Consider the following 15,326-nt stretch of genomic DNA (forward strand, 5'->3'; position numbering starts at 1 on the left):
CCGAGTGCGTGTGTGTATAACAATTTTTTGTAAGAACTTCCGATGAATAATCTACTACTTTCCTCCTACTTCCTATTTTTCTCTGTAAAGAAATATAAGAGCGTCTATATCACTAAAGTAGTGATCTAAACGCTCTTACATTTCTTTATGGAGGAAGTATGAGTTAGCATAAAATTGTAATGTTGAAACTTTTTTTATATACAAGTTCAATGGTACTACTCTTTATGGCAAAATTTAATCCTTGGAGATGAGAGTGAGTGAACTAGAGGTCATGCATGGATGCATGCACCTTTTTTCTGCATGCACCATGCAGAGGGTGCTGCATTTATTGTTGAAGGAATGATCATGTGGGAAATATTCCATTTGGTATTCTTTAGTGTCAAAAACGTTGTTATATTATGGGATGGATGGAGTAGTTTTGAACTCCGGAAGCTCGTGTCAGCCACTCATCATCTACTAACTGGTTACAGGAAAGATACGGGCTGAAGTGGACAGAAAGGGGGTTAGTTTGGATTTAGAGGGCCCACACAGTGAAAATCAAGAAGGTGTGTGTGTACTACTCCTTGGTTGTTGAGAGTTTTTTTTTTTAGAACATAGACGTCAGAGACGTCCGGCTTTAAATTAATAAAGCCCACAAACTTAGGCAGAGTAGCACAACTACTGAACAAAACAGCATAAACTAACACGACAGATAAGAGGACAGGCCGCTAAATGAGCGCACAGTTGCGTTACAAGGCGGAGAACGGCCCAAAAGCAGCGAGCACGCAGGCTCGGAAGGTACTAAGACCAAAAGGGGTTGCCCATCCCTATGCGACAACCAGTTGAGCAGGCGACGGAGCTCGAGCCTCGGAGTAGACGGCGTGGAGACGACAGATAGCTTGGCGGTGGAGATCAGAGTCCTGTTGTCTTCCCAGCGATGCCCATTGCTGCAAGGAAACGATGCATTTGAAGATAACGTCAGCGGGATGCGAGGGGAACACCCCCTCAATAGTAAACTTGTTACGGGTATTCCAAATAGCCCATAGCATAGCCGCCGCACAAGTCCACATGACCCTACGAGACGCGCCATGAAACCCAGATAAGGAAGATACGAGCTCGGGTCGGGAGTGTGGATCCCAATCCACTCCCGCGGCCTCCCGGACCGTGCTCCAAGCGAAACGAGCCAGGGAGCAAAGGAAGAAGGTGTGGTCAGCATCTTCCGGGACCCCACACAGCGCACAGGGGCCAGTGGCGGGGCCGTTGCGTTTAGCGAGGTTAATAGAGGTAGGAAGGTGATCTTGACAAAGTTGCCAAAGGAAGACCTTAATTTTGAGCGGGATCTTTGCCTTCCAAAGCCCCGTGGCCGCCGCCGGGATCTGACCGTGGCATAGCTCTCTGTACATGGATTTGACAGAGAATTTGCCGGAGCTCGCAAGTCTCCACGAGATCAGGTCCGCGGATTCCGACAGTCGGGCGTCCGCAAGTAGCGCCAGAAGGCGATCCCAATCTGCCAACTCCGGTCCGATTAGCTCACGTCTGAAGGTAATACAGGGGGGGAGGTGCTAAGAGCCGAGGCAACCCGTTGTTCGGGTTCGACCGCTAAGGAGTATAGTTGTCAGAACTCCGCCCATAATGGGCGCTGGCCAATCCAGTGATCAAGCCAGAGACGCGTAGAGCGTCCGTTGTTAACCGCAAACTTTGCGCCCCTGGCAAAGAGGGGTTTAAGGGATTGAATGGAATTCCAGAAAGGAGACCCACTGGGAGCCGCTCAAAAAAATCCCCTCGCGGGAAATATTTTGCCCGGAGGAGGTCGATCCAGAGGCCAGTCTCACCCTGAGTCATTTTCCAGATCCACTTGCACATTAGTGTGATGTTCATCAACTTGGAGTTGATGATCCCGAGACCCCCCTGGGTTTTGGGACGACACACGGCTTGCCATTTAACCATATGGTATTTTCGTTTCGGTCCCGCTCCTTCCCAAAAGAAACGTGACCGCGGTGTGTCAAACTTAGAGTGTACCCCGTCCGCCAGCAAGAACAGACCCATGGCAAACATGGGCAAAGATGAGAGGCTGGTGTTGGTAAGGATTAATCTTGCCCCTGAAGACATAAAACGGCCCCTCCACGGGCAAACCCTATTCGCCACCTTGGAGGAGAGGGGCTCCCAGTCAGCGATTGTACACTTGTTTGCCGCTATTGGGAGCCCGAGGTAAGTAAACGGGAACTGGCCTAGTTTGCAGTTAAGCAGGTTGGCGACCCGTTGACTTTCTGTCGCATCCATCCCTATGGACACCACCTCACTTTTGTGGAAGTTAATTTTTAGTCCCGACATGAGTTCGAAGCACAACAGTATAGCTTTGACCGAAGCAATACTATGTGTGTCGGGCTCGAAAAGAAGAAGAGTGTCATCCGCGTATTGCAAGTGGGACACTCCTCCCGGGATTAGGTTGTCCACGACACCCCTAATGTGGCCGGCTAGGCGAGCCCTGTCTAGCATGGCGCCTAAAGCGTCCGCTACGAAGTTAAAAAGCAACGGCGACGCTGGGTCCCCTTGACGCAGCCCGCGCTTGTTGCGGAAGAAGTTCCCTACTTCTCCGTTCACCGCGATCGCCGTTTGGCCTCCCGAGACCAACTGCATCATGCGGTGAACCCAAACCGACGAGAAACCTCGGTCCAGGAGTACCTGTCGGAGGAACTCCCAGTTCACGCGGTCGTACGCCTTCTCAAAATCGAGTTTGAGGATAATCGCTGGCTGTCGAGCGCGCTTAAGGGAGTGGATAATTTCTTGGAGGACCAGCGGCCCCTCCAAGATGTTACGTCCCCGAATGAACGCGGACTGGGTTCTACTAATAATGTGGTGGGCTATCGGAGACATGCGAGTAGAACAAGCCTTAGCACAAATTTTAAACGGGACGTTAATTAAGGAAATAGGTCGAAAAAGTCTAATGTGATCCGCACCCGGGACCTTGGGGATCAAAGAGAGAACCCCAAAGTTCAGACGGGAAATGTCTACAGTACCGCGCATAAAACCATTGCACACGTCAAAAATGGGGTTTTTGAGCACTTGCCAAAACCGCTTGAACATCACCACCGGCCACCCATCCGGCCCCGGCGCAGTGTCAGATTTCATACCCAGCGTCGCCTTGTCAATCTCCTCCGGGAGGAAGGCTAAGCTCAGGTTCTTGTTTTCCTTGTCCGTGACCCGCAACGCAGGGTCCCACACATCCTCCCTCAGGCGAGCCCTGGGTTCCTCCCTGGAACCCATGAGTTGGATGTAGAACTCATAGATGTGCCGGACGATATCCTGTTGCCGCAGTATGAGCCCCTGCTCCGATTGAAGGCGGAGGATAGCGCACTTACGGCGTCGGCCATTTGCGTATGCGTGGAAGTATTTTGTGTTCGCGTCGCCCTTGAGCGTCCACTTTATTCCACCGCGCCTACGCCAGTACTCTTCCTCAGCCCTGAGGAGGGATTCGACTTGGGCCTCAAGCGCGTAGCGCTGGGCCCAGTCCTGCGCGGAAAAGATGTGCAGATCTGCCGCTGCGTCTAGCTGGGCTAGCTCCTCAGTCAGGCGCACCCTTAACCGCTTATCCGCCCAACCCTGATTAGCTCCCCACCCTTTGAGAGCCGCTCGCATACCCGCCCCCGCGGCTATCCAGAACTCCATGGGGTCGCGTACGCGCCCGATGCGAGCAACGCAATTCGCCCACTTCGAAAGGAAGGTTTGCTCGAAGTCCAGAGACTCCAGCCATGCTGTTTCGAAGAAGAAACGCGGGCTACGTTTAAGCCTTTCCTCCCCCGAGGAAAGGATGAGGGGGACGTGGTCCAACCCGATCCTAGTTTCTGCGTGTAGAGAGCACAGGGGGAACAGCACCTCCCACTCCGAGGACATAAAAACCCTGTCCAAGACCGAACGCACCGGCGTAAGCTGTTTGTTGGTCCAGGTATATCGAGCCCCCACGCGGGCCACTTCCCTAAGGGCCATGGAAGCAATAGCATTATTAAACATGGCCACCCTTGACCAGTTAATAATACCGTTGTTCTTGTCCGCTCCCGAGCGGATCAAGTTGAAGTCACCCCCCACCAGCAGAGGAAGGTTGCTCACGCCAACAGCCCTCACCTTTGTCTGAAGCTCTTCCAAGAACTCCAGCGAGAGCGAGTGATTGGCCGGGCCATACACGGCAATCACCATCCACTCCTGAAGAGTGGCGCGGTGCCGCACGTGGGCCGACAAGGAGAAGCGGCCGGCATCCCAAGCCACCACTTCAAGGCAGACTAGGTTAACTCCTAGTAGCAAACCCCCAGAGTGTCCTACCGCAGGCACCCAGTGCCAGACGAAACGCTCCAACGGGTCAACCGCAAGCAAGTCCCGGTGGTTGAAATCGGCCTTGATAGTCTCTTGCAATCCGACCACGTCGATTTCCTCGTTCCTAATGAACTCTCTTAACTGGGTCCGCCTCCCAGCGTGGCCGAAGCCTCGGATGTTCCAGAAGATGAAACGCATTAAATGATGCGGTTTCGTAGACGGATACCGCGAGCGGTAACCGCTTTGGCCACGCGCCGTGTCCTGGCAGGACGACGGTTGAGGGAGGACGGTGCAGCCCCTGCTATTTGGTCCTCCTGATCGGGTCGCACAGCTGGCACCAGAGAAGCCCCTGCTTCCTTTGCTGCAGGCGCAGCGCGGGCTGCGCTGCCTTAGCAAGTGCAGCCTGCGCGATTTCCTTCGCACGAATGAGAGACAGCACCTCTTGCGCTTCCCCCGCATCAGCCATCGCGACGCCACTATCCGCTAAGATACCCCCCAAGCACTCATCTGTATAATCTTCAAAAATCGTAAAGCGGGGCATGGGGTTACCTTCGATTTCGAGGTTCTTCTGCGCCTGGAGTAGCTGGGCCCGCTGGAGGGACGGCATGTTGCCCTTGGCGCCCTTCGGACGGGAGCTCGTCCTCTCTTGAGTCGCCGGGGACGCCACCGCCTTGGACCGCCTGGCCGTGGGGATGGGCGCCACCTTGGCCACCTCCACCCGAAGAGCGTCCGGAGGTGGGGGGGAGATGACCGATGGGGTGTCCCCTGCCAGCCTCCCTGGAGAGGCCAGTGCCATCACCACCGGCCTCCGGACCGACACGAGTTTTGAAAGAGGCCTTTAAACATAAAGGGGGGCAGTATGATTCATAATTTATTAGAAAAATACGTGCTGAACGTTAAACTGAAAACTCGAGGGGCTTACATTCTGGGAAGAGAGGAGTATCTATAGCCACAAGTAGTTGTTTTAGTTTCAGTCAATTAATGAACTTCGTCTAAAAGAGTGTTAACCTGGAAAATATCGAGAAAACTTTTGGCCAGGCTGAGATGGCAACATGTGAGGGGAGAGGGAGCCCATGCGTGATGTAGCCTTGTCCATTAAGTTAATGCAACTTTTGGTCAGGATTATCTTCAGATAGTCGCTTCCTTATCATACTATACCTGAACAGATATCACGCCGGCCTTCTTGGCAGGCACCAGTTTCTCGGCGCTCTCGTCCGGCAGGGCGAGCCGCACCTCCTGCAGCTGGGATCCGTCAGCGGTAGCTTCCACGAAGTCCACGCCGCGGCCGCTGCACAGCAGCTCCGGTTCCCCTGCGGCGTTGGCCAGAACCTCCCCGGCTAGCGGGTAGTAGGCCACCAGCACCTTCGCCAGCGCCTCCTTGAGCTCTGAGGCCGTGGGCGCCGGGTGGCGATAGCAGAAGAAGACGCTGACGTCGAGCGCCGGCAGGAGCAGGTCCAGGTTAGACAGTGGCAGGCGGTACTCATGCATCGGCAGTGCCGGTTTCACCGTAGTCATGGCTGATTTGAGCACCAGCTCATGGCCACCGTGCACTTCGGCGGTTTCGTACACCATATTGGGAGTAGGGAGAGAGTGAGACTAGCTAGACCCGGGGATTTTGAAGGTGAAACTGGATGGAACCCGTTGCCTATTTCCAACTGGATGGTGCATGGTGGGGTACTATTTAAAGGATGGAGCATTGTATTCATGGTTTTAAATAGCCCGCTATTGCGGAGTATGCTATAGCATTTACAATAGTTCTTGCGCTAAGAGACATTAGTCCAAACAAACGAACAAACATTTTAAATAGCTCCACTATAGCGTGCTATAGCACGCTATAGTGTTTAGAAGAGGTCCGTCGCTAAGAGCCTTAGCGTGCTATTTAAAACTATGATCATGTTATCTATCCGTATATCCAAGGCTATACACAATGTGTATGTGCTTAGAATGATTAGCAAACACTCGATGGTGGCATACATGTCGTCGGTGACAGGCCATCATCCAATACTCATGCGCGCGGCCTGACACACTAACTTAGCGTTGATGCTAGCTATATAACATGTTGTTTGTTTCCAGGAGTGGTTAATTTTATCAGCATTCGAGCAACTCTCAGGGCTTAAGATAAAATTCCATAAAAGTGAATTGTTTTGTTTTGGCGAGGCTCAAGACGAGGCCCATCTGTATGCCGACCTGTTCGGATGCGGGTTGAGCCAGTTTTCGATCACTTATTTGGGTATACCGATACATTATTGGAGACTTACAAATGCTGAATGGAAACACGTAGAGGAGAGACTACAAAAAAGGCTTAGCAGTTGGAAAGGTAAACTGCTATCTCTGGGTGGGAGGTTGGTCCTCATAAATTCAGTACTAAGTAACATGGTACTGTATATGATTTCCTTCTTCCAATTGCCAAAAGGAGTTTTACATAGATTGGATTATTTCCGATCAAGATTCTTTTGGCAAGAAGATAGCGAGAGAAAGAAATATCGGCTGACTAAATGGAGTGTGGTTGGCCATCCCAAGGACCAAGGTGGGTTGGAAATTCATGACCTTGAGGTTAAAAATAGGGCCCTCCTTGGCAAATGGTTATTTAATTTGTTGACCGAAGATGGTGTATGGCAAACCTTCCTTAGGAGAAAATATGTGGGTTCAAAGGCGATATCCCAGGTATACTGGAAGCCTGGGGACTCTCATTTTTGGGCGGGATTAATGGCAACGAAGAAATATTTCTTCCGCTATTGGTCCTTCTCAATTAAGAATGGCTCGGAAATTAGATTCTGGGAGGATAAGTGGTTAGGTAATGCTACTCTCCGGGAATAATATCCAGCTCTATACAATATTGTACCTCACAAGGGTGATACTCTTGCCAAGGTTTTGGAATCATTTCCGCCCAATGTGACGTTCAGAAGGGATTTAATTGGACCTAGACTCCAATCGTGGAACATACTACTTTAAAGATTAACCACGGTACAGTTGTCACAGGGGTCCGATTTATTTCGTTGGAACCTACATGGGAATGGCAATTCTCAGTGGAGTCTATGTATAGAGCTTTGATCCAGTCTGATGTGCCAGTTGATAATAATAAGAAGATCTGGAAGATGAAGATACCTCTTAAGAATAAAATCTTTGCATGGTATCTTCGTCGCGGAGTCATTCTTACTAAAGATAACCTTATTAATAGGAATTGGCATGGAAGTACGCAATGTGTATTTTGTCCGCATTATGAGACAATAAAACATTTGTTCTTCCAATGTAAATTGGCTCGTTCTATATGGTCAGTCATCCAAATAGCTTCTGTCTTGTACCCTCCTTGTAGTGTTGCTAATATATTTGGCAACTGGTTACATGGAATTGATCACAGGTTCAGAATTCTACTTAGGGTGGGAGCGCTTGCCGTGATTTGGTCGCTTTGGCTATGTAGAAATGATAAGATTTTTAGCAATAAAAGTACTTCGCTTATGCAGGTTATCTACAGATGTACTGGGACGCTTCGTTTATGGTCCTCTCTGCAACAAGTGGAGAATCAAGACCTGTTTACGGAGGTGCGTACACGATTGGAGGCTACGGCGAGGGATACTTTTACCCAACATGGGTGGCAACATGATCTTAGGATTGGGCCACCGACGGTTTAGGCGCTATACAAATATGTACATTTTTCTTTGTATTTCGCCTTTCTATTTTATTTTCGCTTGTCGTGAGAACTTTGTTGATTGTGTGCATCTTAGTTATGCAGAGGCTTTGGGTGTAATACTTAAACCTTTTAAGTAATAAAGCGCCCCTTTTCAAAAAAAAAATCAGCAACTTTCTAATTATATGGACACGATTCTGAGAACTGGCATTGGGTGATCTTTTTTCCTAACATGTTGTTTGTACGTAGTTTTCCTTCTTTTTTTGCTCCCTCCCCCCGCCCTATTGTACCACGTACTCTTATACTAATGAAAATTACCGTAGAACAGTTGTTCTATGGTTCAGAGCATACAAAAGACTAGTTCTTCTATTCTTTGGTTTTCCATTAGCATCCATCGATGCATCATATGCAACATTCTAAATCACAGTACAAGTTAAGAGACGGATGCGCTATTGGATCGAGACGACTCTTGCATATAGATGCTCGGTGACATCACTAGAAGGATCCTAGTTAAGCATATGCTGTAAATATAGTTTCCTCTTAATTGTTGCTGGAGTTCTCATTTTTGTTAACTATGCTCTTCACTGGTCTACCATTTTGGCAATCGGGCTGGTTCTTTGTCTCGCTTGGTTGGTGTTTCCCTTTCACTTTAGATAAGAAGTCAGTAAGAGAATAGTACGGTCATTCTAGGACGCTTTGTTAGTAATCTCTCTTCTAGCAAATTCTTCTCATGCAGTCGAGCTAATGAAACTAGTCGCAATATAAAATTTCTTTTTTCCTACCATGTTTCTTTAGTTTTCTCTTCCCCTTTTGTATAGTTTGTATAGTTTTGGTTTTTTGTTAAGTTGTTGTGAACTTTTTTCTACACCATTTATTTGAAAATTAATAAGAATACGCACAAGAGTCCTGTTGTTTCCCTAAAAAACAAGTCGCAATACAAATACTAATGCTATATAACTCCGGTACATGAATATATATGATTGATAATACAATTTTATTTCTGACAAACATATGTTTTTTGTGAAAATAAAAATATATGTTACACATACAATTAATTCGTGGCATTATGATCTGGCCTCACCACATAGCTGGTGCAGATCGATCTTTCTTTTTCAATTCATGACCGAATTTCTAGGATTTTTTTAGGATTACTTTGTTAATTATACTATTATAGAATATATCGAAGTTACAGTTCATTTTATTTGTTAGAAGTCTCGATTGTCTATCTATGGACGAGCAACATTTTTACAATATAACCATGCCACCAATCCACAATTTAGTTGCTATAGGCTATCAATTTTGAAGATGATATTTGGATTGACAATTTTGGTGTAATCATGTTGCCTCACGTACATTGATTATATAAAACCATGGTATATTGAGAAAATTAATAAACTCATATGTTTGAGATATAAAAAAGACTATGGGTTGTCAAAATTTAAATATTACACTTCTATATTAAACTATAAAACATACTCCATCTGTCCTAAATTATTTGTCAGAGAAATGGATGTATCTAGACATATTTTAGTTATTGATACATCCATTTTTATCCGTCTTTTCGACAAGTAATTCTGGACGGAGAGAGTAGTAATTAATATTGAATCAGAATCCGTCTTTGGGCATCACCACAATTTGTCAAAGTTTGAAGCGCAAAATCCTTGAAAATGCCGATACTAAAATTATCATTATTGACACTTGATTCTCAACACATAAATTTTAATTATTGACTCTTGATTCCATGAATTTGTAAGGTGGAAATGAGCAATTCTTTTTATTTGAACATAGCAGTACATGGTTTCTATTTGATTTCTTATTTCAATGTCCATGGTCTATGCATTAACAATGATATCTTAAATTCGTGATTCTTGAAATAAATAGTATTTGTGGTACACATATCTTGAAATTTTGTTGGAATATGTGAATTGTGACGTATGTCATTAATGGTTGCCCGAAATACACCACATACACTTGTGAGGATTAGGAGATTCTATTGAAGTATACATAAATACTTTACCACACTAGTAGAAAACAAGGCTTTGGTCCAAGCAGGGAAAGCCCATTAATCCTGGTTCACTCATGAACCGGGATCCATGGGGGCATAGGTCCCGGTTCGTGAGGCCAGGGGGCTGGCCGGGCCTCGTGGGGCATTGGTCCCGATTCATCTGGCCTCTTTGGTCCCAGTTCGAGGCACAAACCAAGACCAATGGGCCTCGATCCTGGCCCACCACCATTGGTCCCGGTTGGTGGCTTGAACCGGAATCAAAGGTTGTCCTTTAGTCCCGGTTCTAGCCATGAACTGGGACCAATGAGATGCCTATATATACCCTTTGCCCGCGAGCAGAGTAGTGGAGTGCTCTGTTTTTTTGGGAGAGGTGTGTTGTGCTCTAGCTCACCTCCTATGCACATGAGGTATTCGATGAAATGCCCGGGCCACACTTAAGCTTTCTCCTCTCAAAGCTCCTTGTCCAAACTCCATTTTCCTCAAGATTTGTCTAGGTTAGGCTGTCTGTCCTGTCCCGTCCCCGTCCTCACCGCCGTCGATCGCCCGCGCCGATCTCGTTGCCGGCACCACCATGGTGAGCCTCTTGTTCTTATCTTCTTTCTGAAAGAAAAAAGTTTCTTACTTGTATGATTTAAATAGATACTTGTGTAGTTTTCTTACTTATTATTGTTTGCTATTATATAGTGCGATGATTTTGGTATCCGCCTCCGTCGGCCCTCGTCCTGTCTATGATTCGGATTTGGTATATATATTATCTTTTATAACTATTTGTTTCATTTAGTGTTTATGACAATTATGTCGAGCAACATGACATAGATTTTTTTTATCTAGGAGGTATGTGAACCGGAAATTCCAACCGACCCTATTGTCGAGAGGTTAAATTTAGTTGAAGAAGAAAATACTTACTTGAAGGAAAAACTGAAAAAAATTGTGGAGGAGAAGATGATATTGGAGTTGCATGTTGCGGATGTCGTCGATGATCACAAGATCAAGATGGATGCAATGCGCTTGAAGATTAGAAAGATTAGAAAGTATGCCATTCATACTAAGGCTTGGTATCATTATGCCGTGGGATCAATTGTTACCTTGGTTGCGATTATGATCGCATTTGTTCTTGCATTGAAATGTTTTAGATAGTTTCAATGTATGGTTCAATTAGATGCTCTGGAGAGCTATATGTTGTTCAATGAGAACTATGTATGTACTTTGGTCTTAATGTGTTGATAAACTTCTATTAATTTGGTCACTTCTGTATTCATAATGTTCTGTAATGGTTTTTGACACACTTAATTATATTTAATGCACGCAAATGAATCGGAAATGGATGTACGGTGACAGAGTCACCTCCGAGTACATTAAGGGCCTGCATAATTTTCTCGACGTGGCTGAGGCAAACAAGCAGAATGATTTTATGTGTTGTCCATGCCCTATATGTGGGAATACGAAGTCTTACTCTGACCGGAAAATCCTTCACAGCCACCTGCTTTATAAGGGTTTCATGCCACACTATAATGTTTGGACTAAGCACGGAGAAACAGGGGTTATGATGGAAAACAACGAAGAAGAAGAGGATGATGACAACTATGTGCCCCTTGAATACAGTGATGCTGCAGCGGGGGAAGTTGAAGATCAAGAGGAACCAGACGATGTGTCCGATGATTATCTTCACCAGGTCATTGTTGATGCAAAGAGACAGTGCTAAAGTGTAAAGGAGAAGCTGAAGTTTGATCTCATGTTAGAGGATCAGAAAAAAGGTTTGTACCCCAATTGTGAAGATGGCAACACAAAGGTGAGTACCACACTGGAATTGCTGCAGTGGAAGGCAGAGAATGGTGTACCTGACAAAGAATTTGAGAAGCTACTGAAAATATTGAAGAAAAAGATTCCAAAGGATAACAAAGTGCCCGACAGTACGTACGCAGCAAAGAAGGTTCACTACTATAGGATGCTGCTAATGCGACACTACGATCAGAGATCCTTTGACGAAACTGCGATGCATTAATCGCAAATGGTGGTGTAAAAAAACCGTCAAAAAAGATACAAAACGTTTGCAATGATGGATGCATCAAACACAGTTCAGATTTTAGTTACATGTGTGAAGTAGGGCATACAGTTCAGTGCAATTAATCATTTGCGACGAGGAGCAATAAAAGAAACGGGCAGCCAGGTGAAGGTGTGTGCGATAAACAACATACGGTTTACTAGGATGAATTGTTTGTGATTAGTCAACACAAAAGAAACGATCAGCCAGATCAAGGTGTATGCGATATACGGCATGTGGTTCACGCGGATGAACTGTTTGTGTTGAGACAAGAGAACATAAACGATTCAATATAACAAGATGTGTGTGATACGCGGCAAACATGTCTATAATCAGAAATGTGTGCGAAGACCGATAATAACACAGATGATTGCTGCTAATAAGACGTGTGTGTTGTGCGATGGGATTGCATACAGAACAACAACATCAGCAGAATAACTATTCTCATAACACTTCCGCACTGCACGCTCAACGCAAGTGCACGTCATTCTTTGAACCAAGTGTGTTGCAGTACTCACACGAGTGAACTTCTCGTCGGAAAAAACTGCACGCGTTGTTTTTATGGATATTGTTTTCGCTCTAGTTTTTTAACCGTTTATCGAAATGAGGCGTGTAATATACGTTGAAAAGCTATGGATTAGGCGCAACTTCGACATGTTGAACACTTTTTGAGATTTCACAAGGTTTAAGAGCAGTTTTAAAAATGGTGCGGCCCATGACGAGTGGCAGCGAGCGTTTTTTCGAGATTTCTTCTAAACCGCTCGTCGGAACGAAGCAAATGATACACCGTTGGAAAGATATCGAGGCACATCTTTTTCGTATCTGTCATTTTCTCTAATTCGTGACGGTTTAAGAGCAGTTTCAAATTTACTAAATCACGAAATTATGTTTTTTAAAAAATTCAAATTTTCGGTACTGTTTTCGCTTCAGTTTTTTAACCGTTGGTCGAAATGAGGCGTGTAATATACCGTTGAAAAGCTATGGATGAGGCGCAACTTTCATATGTTGACATGTTTTTGAGATTCCTTATGATTTTAAGTTAATTTTTAAAATGGTGTGGCGGACGATGAGTGGCAGCGGTCGTTTTTCATGAAATTTTTACAAACCGCTTGTCGAAATGATTAAAATGATACGCCATTGGAAATATATCGATGAGACACAACTTTTCATGTAGAACAATCTCTCTAATTCCTTACGGTTTAAGAGCAGTTTTAAAATTACCGAAACGCGGACACTTTGTTTTTCGTGACAACAAAATCGACGAGTGAACCGCATCGGACAGAAAACCGCACTACTTCGAGTTGAAAACCGCACTGCATCAGACAGTCAAGTGAACTTCATGATTTCTCTTGTGGAACGTAAATTTTCTCGCATGACTTTTTTGTGAGTTTTTGTTGTCTTTTTTTTAACATTTTTTATGAACGAGAGTGGACCGCGGAGATGAGGGCAAATGAACCGCGACATATGTCGAACTAAACCTCATTGCTATTGTTGTTTCGCTAAATATTTTCACACTTTTATGTTGGGCACAAGTGAACAGCATCAGTCTCAAAAGTGAACCACATCCGAGGACCAAACACACTACAGGTGTTGATGTAGTTGACTGAATTTTGATCCACACGAAACAAATTGCACTTCATACAGAGGAATAATGAAACATTGTTCTTTTTACACAAACAGTACACACAGGACACATCAAATTCAGCATACGAGACACCTGTTTCTTCATCACACGATGAGCTAGTGCACTGCAAGCTCACTTTAATGCATAATCTCCAATGCCCAAATGTGTGTATGTACCCGAGCAAAGCTTGGATCGCGTGGCATGGCGGGAACCTGGTGGTCGCGAGATCCATAATCCAACCTCTTTTCGCACCACCATCTCTTGATCTCAGTCAGAAGAAATGTGCGCATATGTACTCTTTTTATCTGCAACAAATATAGAAAATTCAGTGAGGAGATCCCAATTAATGATCGCTCAAAGAAGCAACGCTGGAACTACTTGGCCCAAACCAGAGCAAAGACACTAACAAATAGTACTTAATGGGCAATATTGTCTTCTGTCGAATCCCAGCAAAGAATAACACTTTTTAACATGCTTTGTGTATGTATGTATGTATATGCATGCATGCATGCCAACAGGGCAGGGCAACCTGAAGCCGAGTGGTTTGATGGAGAATTTCCATAGCCGTACAAAGTATAAGACAATAAGTTTTGGGGAACCAGCACAACCCTCTAGGGGTGGCTTATCTCATTATATATAATGGTTGTGTTACAATATGTACCATATACGTACATAGGTACAGAAGCTATACATAGTCTAACACCCTCCCTCAATCTTAGCCACTTTCTAAAGAACTGAGAAGGGTAAGATTGCGCCTACAAGCCTCAAACTGTGGCAGCGGTAAAGGCTTAGTGAAGATGTCTGCAAGTTGATCCTTAGATGAGATAAACTTGATCTGGAGTTGCTTCTGTGATACACGTTCCCGTACAAAGTGATAGTCAACTTCAATGTGTTCCATTCGGGCATGAAATACTGGATTTGCAGAAAGGTATGTAGCACCGATGTTATCACACCAAAGAATAGGAGGCTGTGGTTGAGACAAACCCAACTCCTGAAGCAAAGACTGCACCCAAATAATCTCTGCAGTAGCATTAGCCACAGCCTTGTACTCAGCTTCAGTACTGCTACGTGACACAGTAGCCTGTTTCCGAGCACTCCAGGCGATCAAATTAGAGCCAAAGAATACTGCATAACCCCCCGTGGATCACCTGTCATCTGGGCTACCAGCCCAATCTGCATCAGAGAAGGCCGAAAGGACCCGAGAGGAAGTCGGCCGAATATGCATACCAAATGTCAGGGTGAACTGAACATAACGAAGAATGTGTTTAACAGCAGCCCAATGAGTATCTCTGGGAGCCTGAAGATACTGACAAACCCTGTTAACAGCATAAGAGATATCTGGTCTCGTGATCGTCAAGTACTGAAGTCCACCAACAATGCTCATGTACTATGTGGCATCCGCAGGAGACAAAAGCTCACCATCAACAGCTGTTATCTTGTCGGTAGACGACATGGGTGTGGTGGTCGGTTTGCACTTCAGCATGCCAGCTCTCTGTAACAACTCCAAGGAGTACTTCTTCTGCGTAAGGACAAGACCAGTAGCACGAGAAGTGACCTCAACTCCAAGAAAGTAGTGAAGCTTCCCAAGATCTTTGACCGCAAAATCAGCACCAAGAGAGCAGACAAGAGCATCAGCAGCATACTGAGAAGAGCTGACAAGGATAATATCATCGACATATACCAAAAGATACATAGTGACTTTTGGCTTCTGTAGAAGAAATAACGAAGTGTCAGCAGTAGACGGCAC

At 45.5% G+C, this 15,326-nt stretch overlaps 1 pseudogene; it reads right to left on the minus strand.

Annotated features, from left to right (window-relative positions):
• LOC123039365 (coniferyl alcohol acyltransferase-like) overlaps positions 1-5,934 on the minus strand; it is a 30,829-nt pseudogene extending 24,895 nt beyond the window's left edge.
• Between the last annotated feature and the right edge of the window lie 9,392 nt (positions 5,935-15,326).

The sequence above is a fragment of the Triticum aestivum genome, chromosome 2B (assembly GCF_018294505.1).
Source record: "Triticum aestivum cultivar Chinese Spring chromosome 2B, IWGSC CS RefSeq v2.1, whole genome shotgun sequence".
Classification (NCBI taxonomy): Eukaryota; Viridiplantae; Streptophyta; class Magnoliopsida; order Poales; family Poaceae; genus Triticum; species Triticum aestivum.